This window comes from Aquarana catesbeiana, unplaced genomic scaffold (genome assembly GCF_042186555.1).
Source record: "Aquarana catesbeiana isolate 2022-GZ unplaced genomic scaffold, ASM4218655v1 unanchor240, whole genome shotgun sequence".
Classification (NCBI taxonomy): domain Eukaryota; kingdom Metazoa; phylum Chordata; class Amphibia; order Anura; family Ranidae; genus Aquarana; species Aquarana catesbeiana.
The window spans coordinates 334,048-355,520 of NW_027362669.1; the positions used below are offsets into that span (position 1 = coordinate 334,048).

The 21,473-nt window shown below is 50.4% G+C and overlaps 2 protein-coding genes across 11 annotated transcripts in view; one reads left to right on the forward strand and one right to left on the reverse strand.

Annotated features, from left to right (window-relative positions):
- Positions 1–20,968, reverse strand: part of LOC141122092 (uncharacterized) — a 183,146-nt gene extending 162,178 nt beyond the window's left edge. For 6 of the 9 annotated variants that reach the window (XM_073611905.1, XM_073611906.1, XM_073611902.1 and 3 more), the window contains exon 1: positions 20,714–20,967. The gene's annotated coding sequence lies outside the window, so the exon portion shown is untranslated. Of the gene's footprint in view, positions 1–20,713 lie in introns of all 9 variants that reach the window. The other 3 variants (XM_073611916.1, XM_073611921.1, XM_073611914.1) reach the window with 1 other exon arrangement.
- Positions 1–21,473, forward strand: part of LOC141122091 (uncharacterized) — a 531,020-nt gene that overhangs the window by 240,165 nt on the left and 269,382 nt on the right. The window lies entirely within an intron of this gene.

The window sequence follows — 21,473 nt, forward strand, 5'->3', positions numbered from 1 at the left end:
CACCCCCTTATGACAGACCTCACACCCCCCACTGACAGACCTCACACCCCCCTTCTGACAGACCTCACACCTCCCGCTGACAGACCTCACACCCCCCTTCTGACAGACCTCACACCCCCCTGCTGACAGACCTCACACCCCCCTTCTGACAGACCTCACACCCCCCGCTGACAGACCTCACACCCCCTTTTGACAGACCTCACACCCCCCTTCTGACAGACCTCACACCCCCCTGCGGACAGACCTCACACCCCCCTGCTGACAGACCTCACACCCCCCTGCTGACAGACCTCACACCCCCCTTCTGACAGACCTCACACCCCCCTGCTGACAGACCTCACACCCCCCTGCTGACAGACCTCACACACCCTTCTGACAGACCTCACACCCCCCCTTCTGGCAGACCTCACACCCCCCTTCTGACAGACCTCACACCCCCTTCTGACAGACCTCACACCCCCCTTCTGACAGACCTCACACCTCCCGCTGACAGACCTCACACCCCCCTTCTGACAGACCTCACACCCCCCTTCTGACAGACCTCACCCCCCCCCGCTGACAGACCTCACACCCCCTTCTGACAGACCTCACACCCCCCTTCTGACAGACCTCACACCCCCCTGCGGACAGACCTCACACCCCCCTGCTGACAGACCTCACACCCCCCTTCTGACAGACCTCACACCCCCTGCTGACAGACCTCACCCCCCCTTCTGACAGACCTCACACTCCCTTCTGACAGACCTCACACCCCCCGCTGACAGACCTCACACCCCCCTTCTGACAGACCACACACCCCCCTTCTGACAGACCTCACACCCCCCGCTGACAGACCTCACACCCCCTTCTGACAGACCTCACACCCCCCTTCTGACAGACCTCACACCCCCCTGCGGACAGACCTCACACCCCCCTGCTGACAGACCTCACACCCCCCTTCTGACAGACCTCACACCCCCTGCTTACAGACCTCACACACCCCTGCTGACAGACCTCACACCCCCCCTGCTGACAGACCTCACACCCCCTTCTGACAGACCTCACACCCCCCTGTTGACAGACCTCACACCCCCCTTCTGACAGACCTCACACCCCCTGCTGACAGACCTCACACCCCCCTTCTGACAGACCTCACACCCCCCTTCTGACAGACCTCACACCCCCTGCTGACAGACCTCACACACCCCTGCTGACAGACCTCACACCCCCCTGCTGACAGACCTCACACCCCCCTTCTGACAGACCTCACCCCCCCTTCTGACAGACCTCACACCCCCCTGCTGACAGACCTCACACCCCCTGCTGACAGACCTCACACCCCCTGCTGACAGACCTCACACCCCCCTTCTGACAGACCTCACACCCCCTGCTGACAGACCTCACACCCCCTTGCTGACAGACCTCACACCCCCCTTCTGACAGACCTCACACCCCCCTGCTGACAGACCTCACACCCCCTGCTGACAGACCTCACACACCCCTGCTGACAGACCTCACACCCCCCTGCTGACAGACCTTACACCCCCCTGCTGACAGACCTTACACCCCCCTGCTGACAGACCTTACACCCCCCTGCTGACAGACCTCCCTCTCCAGCCTGCCCCCACATACCCTCTCACCTGCTGACCTGTGGATGGGGGAATCACTCCTGTAGTGTTGTGTTCTGCCAGTGGAGAGCCTCCCCTACCCACACAATACAATCATCAGTGTTGCTAACTATAGCTGGCAGCACTGATTGTTTTGGGAGAAACCTGTCAGGCTGGTTGTACTCAAGTCGATTAGTAGATTGACTTGTGTAGATTGACCAGCTAGCCCATACATAGATCGACTATGGCTGGTCTCTGCTTAATTGACTTAACTTCAATCCATGTATGGCCTGTTTAACCACTACGCAGTCCCTAAACATCCTCCCACAAACCTTTACATTTTTCCTTCCCAGATTCCCTCATCCTCCTCTCCTGTACATAGTGCCCACTGTCATACCCTCCACACTCCTCTCCTGTACATACTGCCCACTGACATACCCTCCACACTCCTCTCCTGTACATACTGCGCACTGTGATACCCTCCACACTTCTCTCCTGTACATACTGCCCACTGTCATACCCTCCACACTTCTCTCCTGTACATACTGCCCACTGTCATACCCTCCACACTCCTGCCCTGTACATACTGCCCACTGTCATACCCTCCACACTCCTGCCCTGTACATACTGCCCACTGTCATACCCTCCACACTCCTCTCCTGTACATACTGCACACTGTCATACCCTCCACACTTCTCTCCTGTACATACTGCCCCATTATATCCTTCACACTCCTCTCCTGTACATACTGCCCGCTGGCATACCCTCCACACTCCTCTCCTGTACATAGTGCCCACTACCATACCCTCCACACTCCTCTCCTGTACATACCGACCACTGTTATACCCTCCACACTCCTCTCCTGTACATACTGCGCACTGTCATACCCTCCACACTCCTCTCCTGTACATACCACCCACTGTCATATCCTCCACACTCCTCTCCTATACATACCACTCACTGTCATATCCTCCACACTTCTCTCCTGTACATACCGCCCACTGTCATACCCTCCACACTCCTCTCCTGTACATACCACCCACTGTCATACCCTCCACACTCCTCTCCTGTACATACTGCGCACTGTGATACCCTCCACACTCCTGCCCTGTACATACTGCCCACTGTCATACCCTCCACACTCCTCTCCTGTACATACCACTCACTGTCATACCCTCCACACTCCTCTCCTGTACATACTGCGCACTGTGATACCCTCCACACTCCTCTCCTGTACATACCGCTCACTGTCATACCCTCCACACTCCTCTCCTGTACATAGTGCCCACTGTCATATCCTCCACACTCCTCCCCTGTACATACCGCTCACTGTCATATCCTCCACACTCCTCTCCTGTACATACTACCCACTGTCATATCCTCCACACTCCTCTCCTGTACATAGTGCTCACTGTCATATCCTCCACACTCCTCTCCTGTACATACCGCCCACTGTCATACCCTCCACACTCCTCTCCTGTACATACTGCCCACTGTCATATCCTCCACACTCCTCTCCTGTACATACTACCCACTGTCATATCCTCCACACTCCTCTCCTGTACATAGTGCCCACTGTCATATCCTCCACACTCCTCCCCTGTACATACCGCTCACTGTCATATCCTCCACACTCCTCTCCTGTACATACTACCCACTGTCATATCCTCCACACTCCTCTCCTGTACATAGTGCTCACTGTCATATCCTCCACACTCCTCTCCTGTACATACCGCCCACTGTCATACCCTCCACACTTCTCTCCTGTACATACCGCTCACTGTCATACCCTCCACACTCCTCTCCTGTACATACTGCCCACTGTCATACCCTCCACACTCCTCTCCTGTACATACCGCCCACTGTCATATCCTCCACACTCCTCTCCTGTACATACCGCTCACTGTCATACCCTCCACACTCCTCTCCTGTACATACCACTCACTGTCATATCCTCCACACTCCTCTCCTGTACATACCGCCCACTGTCATACCCTCCACACTCCTCTCCTGTACATACTGCCCACTGTCATACCCTCCACACTCCTCTCCTGTACATACCGCTCACTGTCATATCCTCCACACTCCTCTCCTGTACATACCGCCCACTGTCATATCCTCCACACTCCTCTCCTGTACATAGTGCCCACTGTCATACCCTCCACACTCCTCTCCTGTACATACCGCTCACTGTCATACCCTCCACACTCCTCTCCTGTACATACCGCCCACTGTGATACCCTCCACACTTCTCTCCTGTACATACCGCCCACTGTCATACCCTCCACACTCCTCTCCTGTACATACCGCCCACTGTCATATCCTCCACACTCCTCTCCTGTACATACCGCTCACTGTCATATCCTCCACACTCCTCTCCTGTACATACCGCCCACTGTCATATCCTCCACACTCCTCTCCTGTACATACTGCCCACTGTCACATCCTCCACACTCCTCTCCTGTACATACCGCCCACTGTCATACCCTCCACACTTCTCTCCTGTACATACTGCGCACTGTCATATCCTCCACACTCCTCTCCTGTACATACCGCCCACTGTCATATCCTCCACACTCCTCTCCTGTACATACTGCCCACTGTCACATCCTCCACACTCCTCTCCTGTACATACCGCCCACTGTCATATCCTCCACACTCCTCTCCTGTACATACCACCCACTGTCATACCCTCCACACTTCTCTCCTGTACATACTGCCCACTGTCATATCCTCCACACTCCTCTCCTGTACATACTGCCCACTGTCATACCCTCCACACTCCTCTCCTGTACATACTGCGCACTGTCATACCCTCCACACTTCTCTCCTGTACATACTGCCCACTGTCATACCCTCCACACTCCTCTCCTGTACATACCTCCCACTGTCATACCCTCCACACTCCTCTCCTGTACATACTGCGCACTGTGATACCCTCCACACTCCTCTCCTGTACATACTGCCCACTGTCATACCCTCCACACTCCTCTCCTGTACATACTGCGCACTGTGATACCCTCCACACTCCTCTCCTGTACATACTGCCCACTGTCATACCCTCCACACTTCTCTCCTGTACATACTACCCACTGTCATACCCTCCACACTTCTCTCCTGTACATACTGCCCACTGTCATACCCTCCACACTCCTCTCCTGTACATACTGCCCACTGTCATACCCTCCACACTCCTCTCCTGTACATACCGCTCACTGTCATATCCTCCACACTCCTCTCCTGTACATACCGCTCACTGTCATATCCTCCACACTTCTCTCCTGTACATACTGCCCACTGTCACATCCTCCACACTCCTCTCCTGTACATACTACCCACTGTCATACCCTCCATACTCCTCTCCTATACATACTGCGCACTGTGATACCCTCCACACTCCTCTCCTGTACATACTGCCCACTGTCATACCCTCCACACTCCTCTCCTGTACATACTGCCCACTGTCATACCCTCCACACTCCTCTCCTGTACATACCGCCCACTGTCATATCCTCCACACTCCTCTCCTGTACATAGTGCCCACTGTCATACCCTCCACACTCCTCTCCTGTACATACCGCCCACTGTCATACCCTCCACACTCCTCTCCTGTACATACTGCCCACTGACACATCCTCCACACTCCTCTCCTGTACATACCGCCCACTGTCATACCCTCCACACTTCTCTCCTGTACATACTGCCCACTGTCATATCCTCCACACTCCTCTCCTGTACATACCGCCCACTGTCATACCCTCCACACTCCTCTCCTGTACATACTGCGCACTGTCATACCCTCCACACTCCTCTCCTGTACATACTGCGCACTGTGATATCCTCCACACTCCTCTCCTGTACATACTGCCCACTGTCATACCCTCCACACTTCTCTCCTGTACATACTACCCACTGTCATACCCTCCACACTTCTCTCCTGTACATACTGCCCACTGTCACATCCTCCACACTCCTCTCCTGTACATACCGCTCACTGTCATATCCTCCACACTCCTCTCCTGTACATACCACCCACTGTCATACCCTCCACACTCCTCTCCTGTACATACCGCCCACTGTGATACCCTCCACACTTCTCTCCTGTACATACCGCTCACTGTCATATCCTCCACACTCCTCTCCTGTACATACCGCCCACTGTCATATCCTCCACACTCCTCTCCTGTACATACTGCCCACTGTCACATCCTCCACACTCCTCTCCTGTACATACCGCCCACTGTCATATCCTCCACACTCCTCTCCTGTACATACCACTCACTGTCATATCCTCCACACTCCTCTCCTGTACATACCACCCACTGTCATACCCTCCACACTCCTCTCCTGTACATACCGCCCACTGTCATATCCTCCACACTCCTCTCCTGTACATACTGCCCACTGTCACATCCTCCACACTCCTCTCCTGTACATACCGCCCACTGTCATACCCTCCACACTTCTCTCCTTTACATACTGCCCACTGTCATAACCTCCACACTCCTCTCCTGTACATACTGCGCACTGTGATACCCTCCACACTCCTCTCCTGTACATACTGCCCACTGTCATACCCTCCACACTCCTCTCCTGTACATACTGCGCACTGTGATACCCTCCACACTCCTCTCCTGTACATACCGCCCACTGTCATACCCTCCACACTTCTCTCCTGTACATACTGCGCACTGTGATACCCTCCACACTCCTCTCCTGTACATACTGCCCACTGTCATACCCTCCACACTCCTCTCCTGTACATACTGCGCACTGTGATACCCTCCACACTCCTCTCCTGTACATAGTGCCCACTGTCATACCCTCCACACTTCTCTCCTGTACATACTGCCCACTGTCATACCCTCCACACTCCTCTCCTGTACATACTGCCCACTGTCATACCCTCCACACTCCTCTCCTGTACATACCGCTCACTGTCATATCCTCCACACTCCTCTCCTGTACATACCGCCCACTGTCATATCCTCCACACTCCTCTCCTGTACATAGTGCCCACTGTCATACCCTCCACACTCCTCTCCTGTACATACCGCTCACTGTCATACCCTCCACACTCCTCTCCTGTACATAGTGCCCACTGTCATACCCTCCACACTTCTCTCCTGTACATACTGCCCACTGTCATACCCTCCACACTCCTCTCCTGTACATACCGCCCACTGTCATATCCTCCACACTCCTCTCCTGTACATACCGCCCACTGTCATATCCTCCACACTCCTCTCCTGTACATACCGCCCACTGTCATATCCTCCACACTCCTCTCCTGTACATACCACCCACTGTCATATCCTCCACACTCCTCTCCTGTACATACCGCCCACTGTCATATCCTCCACACTCCTCTCCTGTACATACCGCTCACTGTCATATCCTCCACACTCCTCTCCTGTACATACCACCCACTGTCATACCCTCCACACTCCTCTCCTGTACATACCACCCACTGTCATATCCTCCACACTCCTCTCCTGTACATACCGCTCACTGTCATACCCTCCACACTCCTCTCCTGTACATAGTGCCCACTGTCATACCCTCCACACTTCTCTCCTGTACATACTGCCCACTGTCATACCCTCCACACTCCTCTCCTGTACATACCGCCCACTGTCATATCCTCCACACTCCTCTCCTGTACATACCGCTCACTGTCATATCCTCCACACTCCTCTCCTGTACATACTGCGCACTGTCATATCCTCCACACTCCTCTCCTGTACATACCGCCCACTGTCATATCCTCCACACTCCTCTCCTGTACATACCGCCCACTGTCATATCCTCCACACTCCTCTCCTGTACATACCACCCACTGTCATATCCTCCACACTCCTCTCCTGTACATACCACCCACTGTCATATCCTCCACACTCCTCTCCTGTACATACCGCCCACTGTCATATCCTCCACACTCCTCTCCTGTACATACCGCTCACTGTCATATCCTCCACACTCCTCTCCTGTACATACCACCCACTGTCATACCCTCCACACTCCTCTCCTGTACATACCACCCACTGTCATATCCTCCACACTCCTCTCCTGTACATACCGCTCACTGTCATACCCTCCACACTCCTCTCCTGTACATACCACCCACTGTCATATCCTCCACACTCCTCTCCTGTACATACCACCCACTGTCATATCCTCCACACTCCTCTCCTGTACATACCGCCCACTGTCATATCCTCCACACTCCTCTCCTGTACATACCGCTCACTGTCATACCCTCCACACTCCTCTCCTGTACATACAGCCCACTGTCATACCCTCCACACTCCTCTCCTGTACATACCACCCACTGTCATATCCTCCACACTCCTCTCCTGTACATACCACCCACTGTCATATCCTCCACACTCCTCTCCTGTACATACCGCCCACTGTCATATCCTCCACACTCCTCTCCTGTACATACCGCTCACTGTCATATCCTCCACACTCCTCTCCTGTACATACCACCCACTGTCATACCCTCCACACTCCTCTCCTGTACATACCACCCACTGTCATACCCTCCACACTCCTCTCCTGTACATACTGCGCACTGTGATACCCTCCACACTTCTCTCCTGTACATACTGCCCACTGTCACATCCTCCACACTCCTCTCCTGTACATACTACCCACTGTCATACCCTCCATACTCCTCTCCTATACATACTGCGCACTGTGATACCCTCCACACTCCTCTCCTGTACATACTGCCCACTGTCATACCCTCCACACTCCTCTCCTGTACATACCGCTCACTGTCATATCCTCCACACTCCTCTCCTGTACATACCGCCCACTGTCATATCCTCCACACTCCTCTCCTGTACATAGTGCCCACTGTCATACCCTCCACACTCCTCTCCTGTACATACCGCTCACTGTCATACCCTCCACACTCCTCTCCTGTACATACCGCCCACTGTTATACCCTCCACACTCCTCTCCTGTACATACCGCCCACTGTCACATCCTCCACACTCCTCTCCTGTACATACCGCCCACTGTCATACCCTCCACACTTCTCTCCTGTACATACTGCCCACTGTCATACCCTCCACACTCCTCTCCTGTACATACTGCGCACTGTGATACCCTCCACACTCCTCTCCTGTACATACTGCCCACTGTCATACCCTCCACACTCCTCTCCTGTACATACTGCGCACTGTGATACCCTCCACACTCCTCTCCTGTACATACTGCCCACTGTCATACCCTCCACACTTCTCTCCTGTACATACTACCCACTGTCATACCCTCCACACTTCTCTCCTGTACATACTGCCCACTGTCACATCCTCCACACTCCTCTCCTGTACATACTGCCCACTGTCACATCCTCCACACTCCTCTCCTGTACATACCGCCCACTGTCATACCCTCCACACTTCTCTCCTGTACATACTGCCCACTGTCATACCCTCCACACTCCTCTCCTGTACATAGTGCCCACTGTCATACCCTCCACACTCCTCTCCTGTACATACTGCGCACTGTGATACCCTCCACACTCCTGCCCTGTACATACTGCCAACTATCTTTTTTTCCACACTCCTCTCCTGTACATACCACCTTCATAATACCTTCCACACTCCTCTCCTGTACATACTGCTCCTATCATACCCTCCACACTCCTCTCCTGTACATACTGCCCCTATCATACCCTCCACACTCCTCTCCTGTACATACTGCCCCATGATATCCTTCACACTCCTCTCCTGTACATACTGCCCGCTGGCATACCCTCCACATTCATCTCCTGTACATAGTGCCCACTGTTATACCCTCCACACTCCTCTCCTGTACATACTGCCCACTGTTATACCCTCCACACTCCTCTCCTGTACATACCACCTTCATAATACCTTCCACACTCCTCTCCTGTACATACCGCCCCTATCATACCCTCCACACTCCTCTCCTGTACATACTGCCCCATGATATCCTTCACACTCCTCTCCTGTACATACTGCCCGCTGGCATACCCTCCACATTCATCTCCTGTACATAGTGCCCACTACCATACCCTCCACACTCCTCTCCTGTACATAGTGCCCACTGTTATACCCTCCACACTCCTCTCCTGTACATAGTGCCCACTGTTATACCCTCCACATTCCTCTCCCTCACCTGCACATGCTTAATCTGGCCCTGTATATAGAGTATACATCATCTATTTATACATTATCTATATGGAGACTACACAATATTAGGGATGAGCTTCGCGTTCGAGTCGAACCCATGTTCGGCTCGAACATCGGCTGTTCGATCGTTCGCCGAATTGCGAACGTTATGGGCCGTTCGCACCAAATTCGTGTGGCTCGTCACGGCCCATAATTCACTGCGGCATCGCAGTGCATTGCTGGCTGATGATTGGCCAAGCATGCACTATAACCCACATGCTTGGCCAATCACAGCACCGTAGGTAGAGAGAGCTGTAATTGGCCAAAGCCAGGGTGGCTTTGGTCAATTATGGCTCAGGGGATTTAGAACACACTCCACACTATATAAGGCCGCCTGCATGGCGGCATTGTGTAGTGTGTTCCGGCGTGCTGAGAGAGAGAGAGATAGAGAGAGAGAGGAGAGATAGAGAGAGACAGTGTCATTTCATTTGAGTTAGCTAGAATAGGCAGGACAGTCAGTCAGTTAGCTGCACTTACAGTGTATTGTGTGTATATATGCATCCCAGGTGTTGCATATATATATATATATATATATATATATATATACACTGTATTCAGTTTAGCTAGATCCGTTCCTGTTATCTTCCTACTGACAGGCAGGCTTGTCTTGTTACAGTATTTACAGCTACCTGAAGAAAATTACTGGTGTTCTTTTGATCCTATTAGTACCAAAGTCAGGCAGATAGACTATTTACAGTTAGTGTAGTGCGTCCTGCTCACAGTGTTCAGCTAAAACTACAAGTTAGTGTAGTGCGACCTCTGCACAGTGTTCAGCTAAAGCTACAAGTTAGTGTAGTGAGACCTCTGCACCGTGTTCAGCTAAAACTACAAGTTAGTGTAGTGCGACCTCTGCACAGTGTTCAGCTAAAGCTACAAGATTGTGTAGTGCGTCCTCCTCACAGTGTTCAGCTAAAACTACAAGTTAGTGTAGTGCGACCTCTGCACAGTGTTCAGCTAAAGCTACAAGTTAGTGTAGTGAGACCTTTGCACAGTGTTCAGCTAAAACTACAAGTTAGTGTAGTGAGACCTCAGCACAGTGTTCAGCTAAAGCTACAAGTTAGTGTAGTGCGTCCTCCTCACAGTGTTCAGCTAAAGCTACAAGTTAGTGTAGTGCGTCCTCCTCACAGTGTTCAGCTAAAGCTACAAGTTATTTTTTTGCAAGCTCTGCACAGTGTTCAGCTAAAGCTACCTGTAGAAGGTTGGTGGTGTTTTCCTGATCCTATCACTACCACAGGCAGCTAAATAAGCTACAAGTTAGTGTAGTGCAAGCCCTGCACAGTGTTCACCTAAAGCTACCTGTAGAAGGTTGGTGGTGTTTTCCTGATCCTATCACTACCGCAGGCAGCTAAATAAGCTACAAGTTAGTTTTTTACGAGCTCTGCACAGTGTTCAGCTAAAGCTACCTGTAGAAGGTTGGTGGTGTTCTCATACTACAGGCAGGCAGTTGATTTTGCTAGCTGCAGTATCAGTATATATATATATCCCAGCTTAGTGCAGCTACAGGCCATTAGTATGTCTGGAAGGCCAACAAGGAGAGGCAGACAGTCACAAGCCAATAAAAGAGGGCAAGCTGGCTCTGTGTCTAGAGGCAACAGTGCTGGTCGTGGAGACGGTGCATCCTCATCAGCACGTGGCCATGGGACACGCTTGGCCTTTTTTTCGGCAGCTGGCCGTGTTGAGCCGCAACATGCAGAAGACTTGGTCGAGTGGATGACCAAGCCATCCTCATCCTCCTCATCCTCTCTCACCCATGCTCAGGGTACTTTGTCTGGCAAAGCAGCGGCCTCTTCCCTCGACTCAATGTCATCAGTGACTCCTTCCCTAGCCCCACCATGTCCTCCTGAGAAGTCCCTCGAACTGTTTGACCACAGTCATACCCTCCACACTCCTCTCCTGTACATACTGCGCACTGTGATACCCTCCACACTCCTGCCCTGTACATACTGCCAACTATCTTTTTTTCCACACTCCTCTCCTGTACATACCACCTTCATAATACCTTCCACACTCCTCTCCTGTACATACTGCTCCTATCATACCCTCCACACTCCTCTCCTGTACATACTGCCCCTATCATACCCTCCACACTCCTCTCCTGTACATACTGCCCCATGATATCCTTCACACTCCTCTCCTGTACATACTGCCCGCTGGCATACCCTCCACATTCATCTCCTGTACATAGTGCCCACTGTTATACCCTCCACACTCCTCTCCTGTACATACTGCCCACTGTTATACCCTCCACACTCCTCTCCTGTACATACCACCTTCATAATACCTTCCACACTCCTCTCCTGTACATACTGCCCCTATCATACCCTCCACACTCCTCTCCTGTACATACTGCCCCATGATATCCTTCACACTCCTCTCCTGTACATACTGCCCGCTGGCATACCCTCCACATTCATCTCCTGTACATAGTGCCCACTACCATACCCTCCACACTCCTCTCCTGTACATAGTGCCCACTGTCATACCCTCCACATTCCTCTCCCTCACCTGCACATACTTAATCTGGCCCTGTATATACAGTATACATCATCTATTTATACATTATCTATATGGAGACTACACAATATTAGGGATGAGCTTCGCGTTCGAGTCGAACCCATGTTCGGCTCGAACAACGGCTGTTCGATCGTTCGCCGAATTGCGAACGTTATGGGCCGTTCGCGCCAAATTCGTGTGGCTCGTCACGGCCCATAATTCACTGCGGCATCGCAGTGCATTGCTGGCTGATGATTGGCCAAGCATGCACTATAACCCACATGCTTGGCAAATCACAGCACCGTAGGTAGAGAGAGCTGTAATTGGCCAAAGCCAGGGTGGCTTTGGTCAATTATGGCTCAGGGGGTTTAGAACACGCCCCACACTATATAAGGCCGCCTGCATGGCAGCCCTGTGTAGTGTGTGTTCCGGCGTGCTGAGAGATAGAGAGAGAGAGATAGAGAGAGACAGTGTCATTTCATTTGAGTTAGCTAGAATAGGCAGGACAGTCAGTGAGTTAGCTGCACTTACAGTGTATTTTGTATATATATGCATCCCAGGTGTTGCATATATATATATATATATACACTGTATTCAGTTTAGCTAGATCCGTTCCTGTTATCTTCCTACTGACAGGCAGGCTTGTCTTGTTACAGTATATAAAGCTACCTGAAGAAAATTGCTGGTGTTCTTTTGATCCTATTAGTACCAAAGTCAGGCAGATAGACTATTTACAGTTAGTGTAGTGCGTCCTGCTCACAGTGTTCAGCTAAAACTACAAGTTAGTGTAGTGCGTACTGCTCACAGTGTTCAGCTAAAACTACAAGTTAGTGTAGTGAGACCTCTGCACAGTGTTCAGCTAAAACTACAAGTTAGTGTAGTGCGTACTGCTCACAGTGTTCAGCTAAAACTACAAGTTAGTGGGGTGCGTCCTGCTCACAGTGTTCAGCTAAAACTACAAGTTAGTGTAGTGCGACCTCTGCACAGTGTTCAGCTAAAACTACAAGTTAGTGTAGTGAGACCTCTGCACAGTGTTCAGCTAAAGCTACAAGTTAGTGTGGTGCGTCCTCCTCACAGTGTTCAGCTAAAACTACAAGTTAGTGTAGTGCGTCCTCCTCACAGTGTTCAGCTAAAACTACAAGTTAGTGTAGTGCGTACTGCTCACAGTGTTCAGCTAAAACTACAAGTTAGTGGGGTGCGTCCTGCTCACAGTGTTCAGCTAAAACTACAAGTTAGTGTAGTGCGACCTCTGCACAGTGTTCAGCTAAAGCTACAAGTTAGTGTAGTGAGACCTTTGCACAGTGTTCAGCTAAAACTACAAGTTAGTGTAGTGCGTACTGCTCACAGTGTTCAGCTAAAACTACAAGTTAGTGTAGTGCGTACTGCTCACAGTGTTCAGCTAAAACTACAAGTTAGTGTAGTGAGACCTCTGCACAGTGTTCAGCTAAAGCTACAAGTTAGTGTGGTGCGTCCTCCTCACAGTGTTCAGCTAAAACTACAAGTTAGTGTAGTGAGACCTCTGCACAGTGTTCAGCTAAAGCTACAAGTTAGGGTAGTGCGTCCTCCTCACAGTGTTCAGCTAAAACTACAAGTTAGTGTAGTGTGACCTCTGCACAGTGTTCAGCTAAAGCTACAAGTTAGTGTAGTGCGTCCTCCTCACAGTGTTCAGCTAAAACTACAAGTTAGTGTAGTGAGACCTCTGCACAGTGTTCAGCTAAAGCTACAAGTTAGTGTAGTGCGTCCTGCTCACAGTGTTCAGCTAAAACTACAAGTTAGTGTAGTGCGACCTCTGCACAGTGTTCAGCTAAAGCTACAAGTTACTGTAGTGCGTCCTCCTCACAGTGTTCAGCTAAAACTACAAGTTAGTGTAGTGAAACCTCTGCACAGTGTTCAGCTAAAGCTACAAGTTACTGTAGTGCGTCCTCCTCACAGTGTTCAGCTAAAACTACAAGTTATTTTTTTGCGAGCTCTGCACAGTGTTCAGCTAAAGCTACCTGTGGAAGGTTGGTGGTGTTTTCCTGATCCTATCACTACCACAGGCAGCTAAATAAGCTACAAGTTATTTTTTTGCGAGCTCTGCACAGTGTTCACCTAAAGCTACCTGTAGAAGGTTGGTGGTGTTTTCCTGATCCTTTCACTACCACAGGCAGCTAAAAAAGCTACAAGTTATTTTTTGGCGACCTCTGCACAGTGTTCATCTAAAGCTACCTGTAGAAGGTTGGTGGTGTTTTCCTGATCCTATCACTACCGCAGGCAGCTAAAAAAGCTACAAGTTATTTTTTGGCGACCTCTGCACAGTGTTCATCTAAAGCTACCTGTAGAAGGTTGGTGGTGTTTTCCTGATCCTATCACTACCACAGGCAGCTAAATAAGCTACAAGTTAGTGTAGTGCAAGCTCTGCACAGTGTTCATCTAAAGCTACCTGTAGAAGGTTGGTGGTGTTTTCCTGATCCTATCACTACCGCAGGCAGCTAAATAAGCTACAAGTTAGTTTTTTACGAGCTCTGCACAGTGTTCAGCTAAAGCTACCTGTAGAAGGTTGGTGGTGTTCTCATACTACAGGCAGGCAGTTGATTTTGCTAGCTGCAGTATCAGTATATATATATATATATATATATATATATATATATATATATATATATATCCCAGCTTAGTGCAGCTACAGGCCATTAGTATGTCTGGAAGGCCAACAAGGAGAGGCAGACAGTCACAAGCCAATAAAAGAGGGCAAGCTGGCTCTGTGTCTAGAGGCAACAGTGCTGGTCGTGGAGACGGTGCATCCTCATCAGCACGTGGCCATGGGACACGCTTGGCCTTTTTTTCGGCAGCTGGCCGTGTTGAGCCGCAACATGCGGAAGACTTGGTCGAGTGGATGACCAAGCCATCCTCATCCTCCTCATCCTCTCTCACCCATGCTCAGGGTACTTTGTCTGGCAAAGCAGCGGCCTCTTCCCTCGACTCAATGTCATCAGTGACTCCTTCCCTAGCCCCACCATGTCCTCCTGAGAAGTCCCTCGAACTGTTTGACCACAGTGTTGGGTACATGCTCCAAGAGGATGCCCAGTGTTTGGAAGGCTCTGATGATGATACTGAGCTAGATGAAGGCAGTAACGTAAGCACAGACATAGGGGGTGCCCAAGAAGGACAGCAATCTGGCAGTCATGCTCCCCCTGCTGCAGTATACTGCCAGGTTTGCTCCAGTGATGAGGAGGGAGGGGATGATGAGGTCAATTGACTCAACGTGGGTGCCTGATAGGAGAGAGGAGGAGGAGGAGGAGGCTGCACATCACCAACAAGGCAGGATGCCCTCCAGGGGCCAGTCTAAGGGCAGCACACTGGCTGCATCACACCCCAAAGCTCCGCATGTGCAGGGCGCTGCAGTATCTGCGCATTATTCAAAAAGTTCTTTGGTGTGGGCCTTTTTTGAGACGAGTGCATCAGATCGCACCACTGCTATTTGCAACATATGTCTCAAGCATATCTCGCGTGGCCAAAACATCTCCTGCTTGGGCACCACATGCTTGACCAGACATGTGTTGACCTGCCATGCAGTTCGTTGGCAAGCGTATTTAAAAGACCCACACCAAAGAACAAAGAGGACCTCTCCTTGCTCCTCATCAGCTGAGATCTCCAACCCCACTATACCTTCAGTCCTCTCTGAGACCTGCACTGAGAGGAATGAAGGTGTAGAATTAGGTGTGTCACAGCCAAGTACTTGTGGGCAATCTGCTTTCGGTACACCAACGTCAGATTGTACCAGGCAGATTTCCCTGCCCCAGCTGCTGCACCGCCAAAAGAAGTTTGCTCCCAGCCATCCACATGCCCAGCGGTCGAATGCTAGCTTGGCAAAATTGCTAGCACTTCAACTGCTGCCTTTTCAGTTGGTAGACTCTGTCCCCTTCAGTGAGTTTGTGGAATGTGCGGTTCCTCAGTGGCAGGTACCCAAACGCCACTTTTTCTCACGGAAGGCGATTCCGGCTCTCTACTGGCATGTGGAAGGCAATGTCTTGGCCTCGCTGGACAGGGCGGTCAGGTGCATATTACCGCTGACTCATAGTCCAACAGGCATGGACAGGGACGTTACCTAAGTTTCATCGTGCATTGGGTGACTCTGCTGGCAGCTGGGAAGGATGCAGGACAAGGTGCAGTAGTGTTGGAGGTTGTTCCACCACCACACCTCTACTAATGATTGTGACACACCTCTCTCCTCCACCCCCTCCTCTTCTTCTTCCTCCATGGCCTCTTCCTGTGCTTTGTCCTCGGAACCAGCGGTGCTCCGTAGCCGTTCAAGAGGCTACGCAAATATACAGGCCAAAAGATGCCATGCGGTGCTTGAGCTGGTGTGCTTGGGGGACAGGAGCCACACTGGGGCAGAGGTTCTGTCAGCTCTGCAGGGGCAGGTTCAGAGGTGGTTGATGCCACGCCAACTTAAGGCAGGAATGGTGGTTTTGTGACAATGGCACCAACCTCCTCTCTGCCCTCCGACAGGGACAAATGACCCATGTGCCCTGTTTGGGTCACGTCCTTAACTTGGTGGTGCAGCAGTTCTTGGGCAAGTACCCGGGCTTACAGGATGTCCTGAGGCAGGCCAGGAAAGTCTGTGTGCATTTCCGCCGGTCATATAATGCCAGTGCTCGGTTGGCAGACCTCCAAATGGAGTTTAACCTGCCCAAGAACCGCCTAATCTGTGACATACCCACCAGGTGGAACTCAACGTTGGCCATGCTGCAGCGGCTGCACACGCAGCAGAGGGCCATCAATGAGTACCTGTGTGACTATGGCACCAGGACAGGGTCAGGGAAGCTTGGTTTTTTTCCCCACGCCAGTGGGCCATGATCAGGGATGCATGCACTGTCATGTCACCATTTGAGGAGGCCACGGCGGATGGTGAGCAGTGACAGTGCATGCATCAGTGACACTGTCCCCCTTGTCCACCTGTTGGAGCACACGCTGCGTGGAATAATGGACAGGGAACTTGAGGCAGAACAGAGGCAGGAAGAGGGGGACTTCCTTAGCTCTCAAGGCCCCCTTTATCCAGACAGTGTTCCTGCGTGCCCGCCGATCACACAGGAAGAGGACGAGGAGGAGGATTGTGTCAGTATGGAGTTGGAGCCTGGCACTCAGCATCAGCAGCAGTCTTTAAGGGATCAGTCCCAAGAAACACATGGACTTGTACGTGGCTGGGAGGAGGTGGTTGCGGACCATGTCGTCCTTAGTGACCCAGAGGACTCCGGACCGAATGCCTCAGCAAACCTACGCTGCATGGCCTCCCTGATCCTGCAAAGCCTGCGTAAGGATCCTCGTATTCGTGGTATCAAGGAGAAGGACCAATACTGGCTGGCAACCCTCCTTGATCCACGTTACAAGGGTAAGGTTGCGGACTTTATCTTGCCATCGCAGAGGGAGCAGAGGATGAAACATCTTTGGGAGGCCTTGCAGAAAGGTTTGTGCAACGCGTTCCCAGAGACTGGGAGGTTACAAACTCCTGTTTCTGGACAACCTGTTGCTGAGGCTTCGTCAGTCAAAGAAGGAGCGGTGGAGAAGGTGGCCATCTGACCGATGCGTTCAGACAATTTTTGGTCCGCAGCCCCAAGGTATGATCGGTTCCAGCAACTATCGCCAGCCCCTGTTTTACATGGTGCAGGATAACCTAGGGGCAAGATCTGACTTGGACACCTTTCCCACCGGAAATCCTATGGGTTACTGGGTCTTGAGGATGGATCACTGGCCAGAGCTTGCACAGTATGTAATTGAGTTACTGGCCTGTCCTGCATCCAGCGTTCTTTCGGAACGCACATTCAGTGCTGCTGGAGGCTTTGTAACCGATCACAGGGTGCGTCTGTCCACCGACTCGGTCGATCGACTGACCTTCATAAAAATGAATCAGTCTTGGATCACCACCAGCTACCAAGCACCTGATGCTGATGTAACCGAATAATTTTTTTTGAAATCTCAGATCCCTTCAAAGACTGCCTATGCTGATGCTGAGTGACTATCCTGAGTAATGATCCTCTTCCTCCTCAATGATCACGCTGATTGCTTGTAAGAACATCTTTGGTTCTGGGCGCCACCACCAGTGCCTAAGGGCCAATTTTTCAGCCCCTGTCTAACAGGGGCGTGTAATTACAATTTTTGATGCAATACTTTGCAGCAGGGCTCGTTTCTGCGTTCCAACTAGAGTATCTGTGAAGGGTTGCAGTGTTGTGGCACCAGCACCAGTGCCTAAGGCCCAATTTTTCAGCCCCTGTTTAACAGGGGCGTGTAATTACAATTTTTGATGCAATACTTTGCAGCAGGGCTCGTTCCTGCATTCCAACTAGAGTGTCTGTGAGGGGTTGCAGTGTTGTGGCACCAGCACCAGTGCCTAAGGCCCAATTTTTCAGCCCCTGTCTAACAGGGGCGTGTAATTACAATTCTTGATCTAATATTTCACAGCAGGGCCCATTTCTGCGCCCACCAAGAGCGAGTGAGGACTTACAGTGTTGTGGCACCAGCACCACCACCACCAACAAAGGCCCAATTTTTCTGCCCTTGTTCAACAGGGGCATGTAATTACAATTCTTGATCTAATATTTCACAGCAGGGCCCATTTCTGCGCCCACCAAGAGCGAGTGAGGACTTACAGTGTTGTGGCACCAGCACCACCACCACCAACAAAGGCCCAATTTTTCTGCCCTTGTTCAACAGGGGCATGTAATTACAATTCTTGATCTAATATTTTACAGCAGGGCCCTGTGAGGGTTAATGCCCCGTACACACGGTCGGACATTGATCGGACATTCCGACAACAAAATCCTAGGATTTTTTCCGACGGATGTTGGCTCAAACTTGTCTTGCATACACACGGTCACACAAAGTTGTCGGAAAATCCGATCATTCTGAACGCGGTGACGTAAAACACGTACATCGGGACTATAAACGGGGCAGTGGCCAATAGCTTTCATCTCTTTATTTATTCTGAGCATGGGTGGCACTTTGTCCGTCGGATTTGTGTACACACGATCGGAATTTCCGACAACGGATTTTGTTGTCGGAAAATTTTATATCCTGCTCTCAAACTTTGTGTGTTGGAAAATCCGATGGAAAATGTCCGATGGAGCCCACACACGGTCGGAATTTCCGACAACACGCTCCGATCGGACATTTTCCATCGGAAAATCCGACCGTGTGTACGGGGCATTACAGTGTTGTGGTCACAACAACACCTAAGGCCCCAATTTCTGCTGAGTATATAGGGCAGACCCCTACTTTCAAACATCCAACTTACAAACGACTCCTACTTGCAAACGGAAGGAGACAACAGGAAGTGAGATGAAATCTACCCCTAGGAAGGGAAATTCTCTCCTGTAAGTGTTAATATGGGAAAAACTTTTCTCTTTTCCACTGATGCTTTATCACCAATCCTTGTTTCACAAAAAAACCCAAATTTTCAAAAACATTTGTCATTGGGACAGAAAGTGAGGTGAAATCTTCTGAAGAGGAGCACAGACAGCAAAACAAATGTCACAGGGGTGATAACCTTTGCCTATGTTTTCCAAAAAGCTTAAAATAGATTTTGTGGCTGGAGCTAAACACGTTAAAAATGTTCCAGTTCAAAATTACAAACAGATTCTACTTAACAACAAACCTACAGTCCCTGTCTTGTTTGCACCGCCTGTATACTGCTGTTCAGAGTATATAGAGCCTGGTGGCCCCACGCCTTTCCTTTTTTTAATTTAGGTGCGGGGTTCCCCTTAATATCCATACAAGACCCAAAGGGCCTGGTAATGGACTGGGGGGTACCCATGCCGTTTGTCTCACTGATTTTCATCCATATTGCCATGACCCGACATGACATTAAACCCGCAAGCAGTTTTAAATTACTTTTTTTCCTTTAAAAATTACATTTTGTGCAGGGACTGTTCTAAGCACAGGAAACACGCGCCACTTTACAGGCATACTATAGACACCCCCCAGGTACGATATTTAAAGGAATATTTCACTTTTTTTTTTAACTTTAAGCATCATTAAAATCACTGCTCCCGAAAAAACGGCCGTTTTTAAAACTTTTTTTTGCATTGATACATGTCCCCTGGGGCAGGACCCGGGTCCCCAAACCCTTTTTAGGACAATACCATGCAAATTAGCCTTTAAAATGAGCACTTTTGATTTCGAACATTCGAGTCCCATAGACGTCCATGGGGTTCTAATGTTCGTGCGAATTTTTGGTCCGTTCGCAGGTTCTGGTGCGAACTGAACCGGGGGGTGTTCGGCTCATCCCTACACAATATACAGAATTCCGATCTATGGTATCAGTGGGGGTATGTTATACGCAGAGATATATAGAATGATACATACTCTCCTCTCTATACACAATATACATCATCCATTTATACATTATCTATATGGATAGAGCAGTCAGAAGAATGATTGGTGGGGTCTCACCTTGTTAGATCTGCCCATACATCCTCCAATCAGATTCTTTGTACTTCCTGACAATGAAGAGACCTGAAAATAGTTCTAGAAAGGTGATGAGTCCAATCACAGAAGATTCTGGAAGATAGAACCCGGAACCACGGCACCAAGAGAGTCCAACTTCTTCTACTGTATGAAGATCGAATGTGAATAAGAAGTGAATGTGAATGTTACGTACAATGATTTCCTAATGCAGGAAGAGGAGGCGGGGAGGGGGGTTTCTTCTAGTTCCTCTATCGGAGTCTGCTGTCTTCTGTCAGTTCTTACACAACTCATTGCTCAGAGCTTCCAACTTCCTCTTTCTATACAGAGATCAGAACAAGTCTAAACCTTCCTCAGGCTGGGTGTATGGGGGGTTTAAATTTAGAGTGATATGGTAGGAGGATTTCTGAGGGGTCAATATGTTGGTATTCAGAAGAATCAACAGAAAATGTCTAAAAAAATCATTTTATTTACAATTCCAATAAAACCTCATTATATAAGAATAAAAAGACGCTGCATCATAAATACTCCTCAGACTTTGATGTGATAATCCATTCTCTCTATGTATACATCCACCATACATAGACTGTCTGGTGGGATTCCCAATCTGATGAGACCTAAACCACCGGTTATCCACCACAGATTCCACCAACAGATTGTACAGACAGACCATGGACAGACCTCCACCTTTCACAGAAGACTTCTCCTTCTTCACACTGAGATGGAGGATCTACAATTCTATAATTCC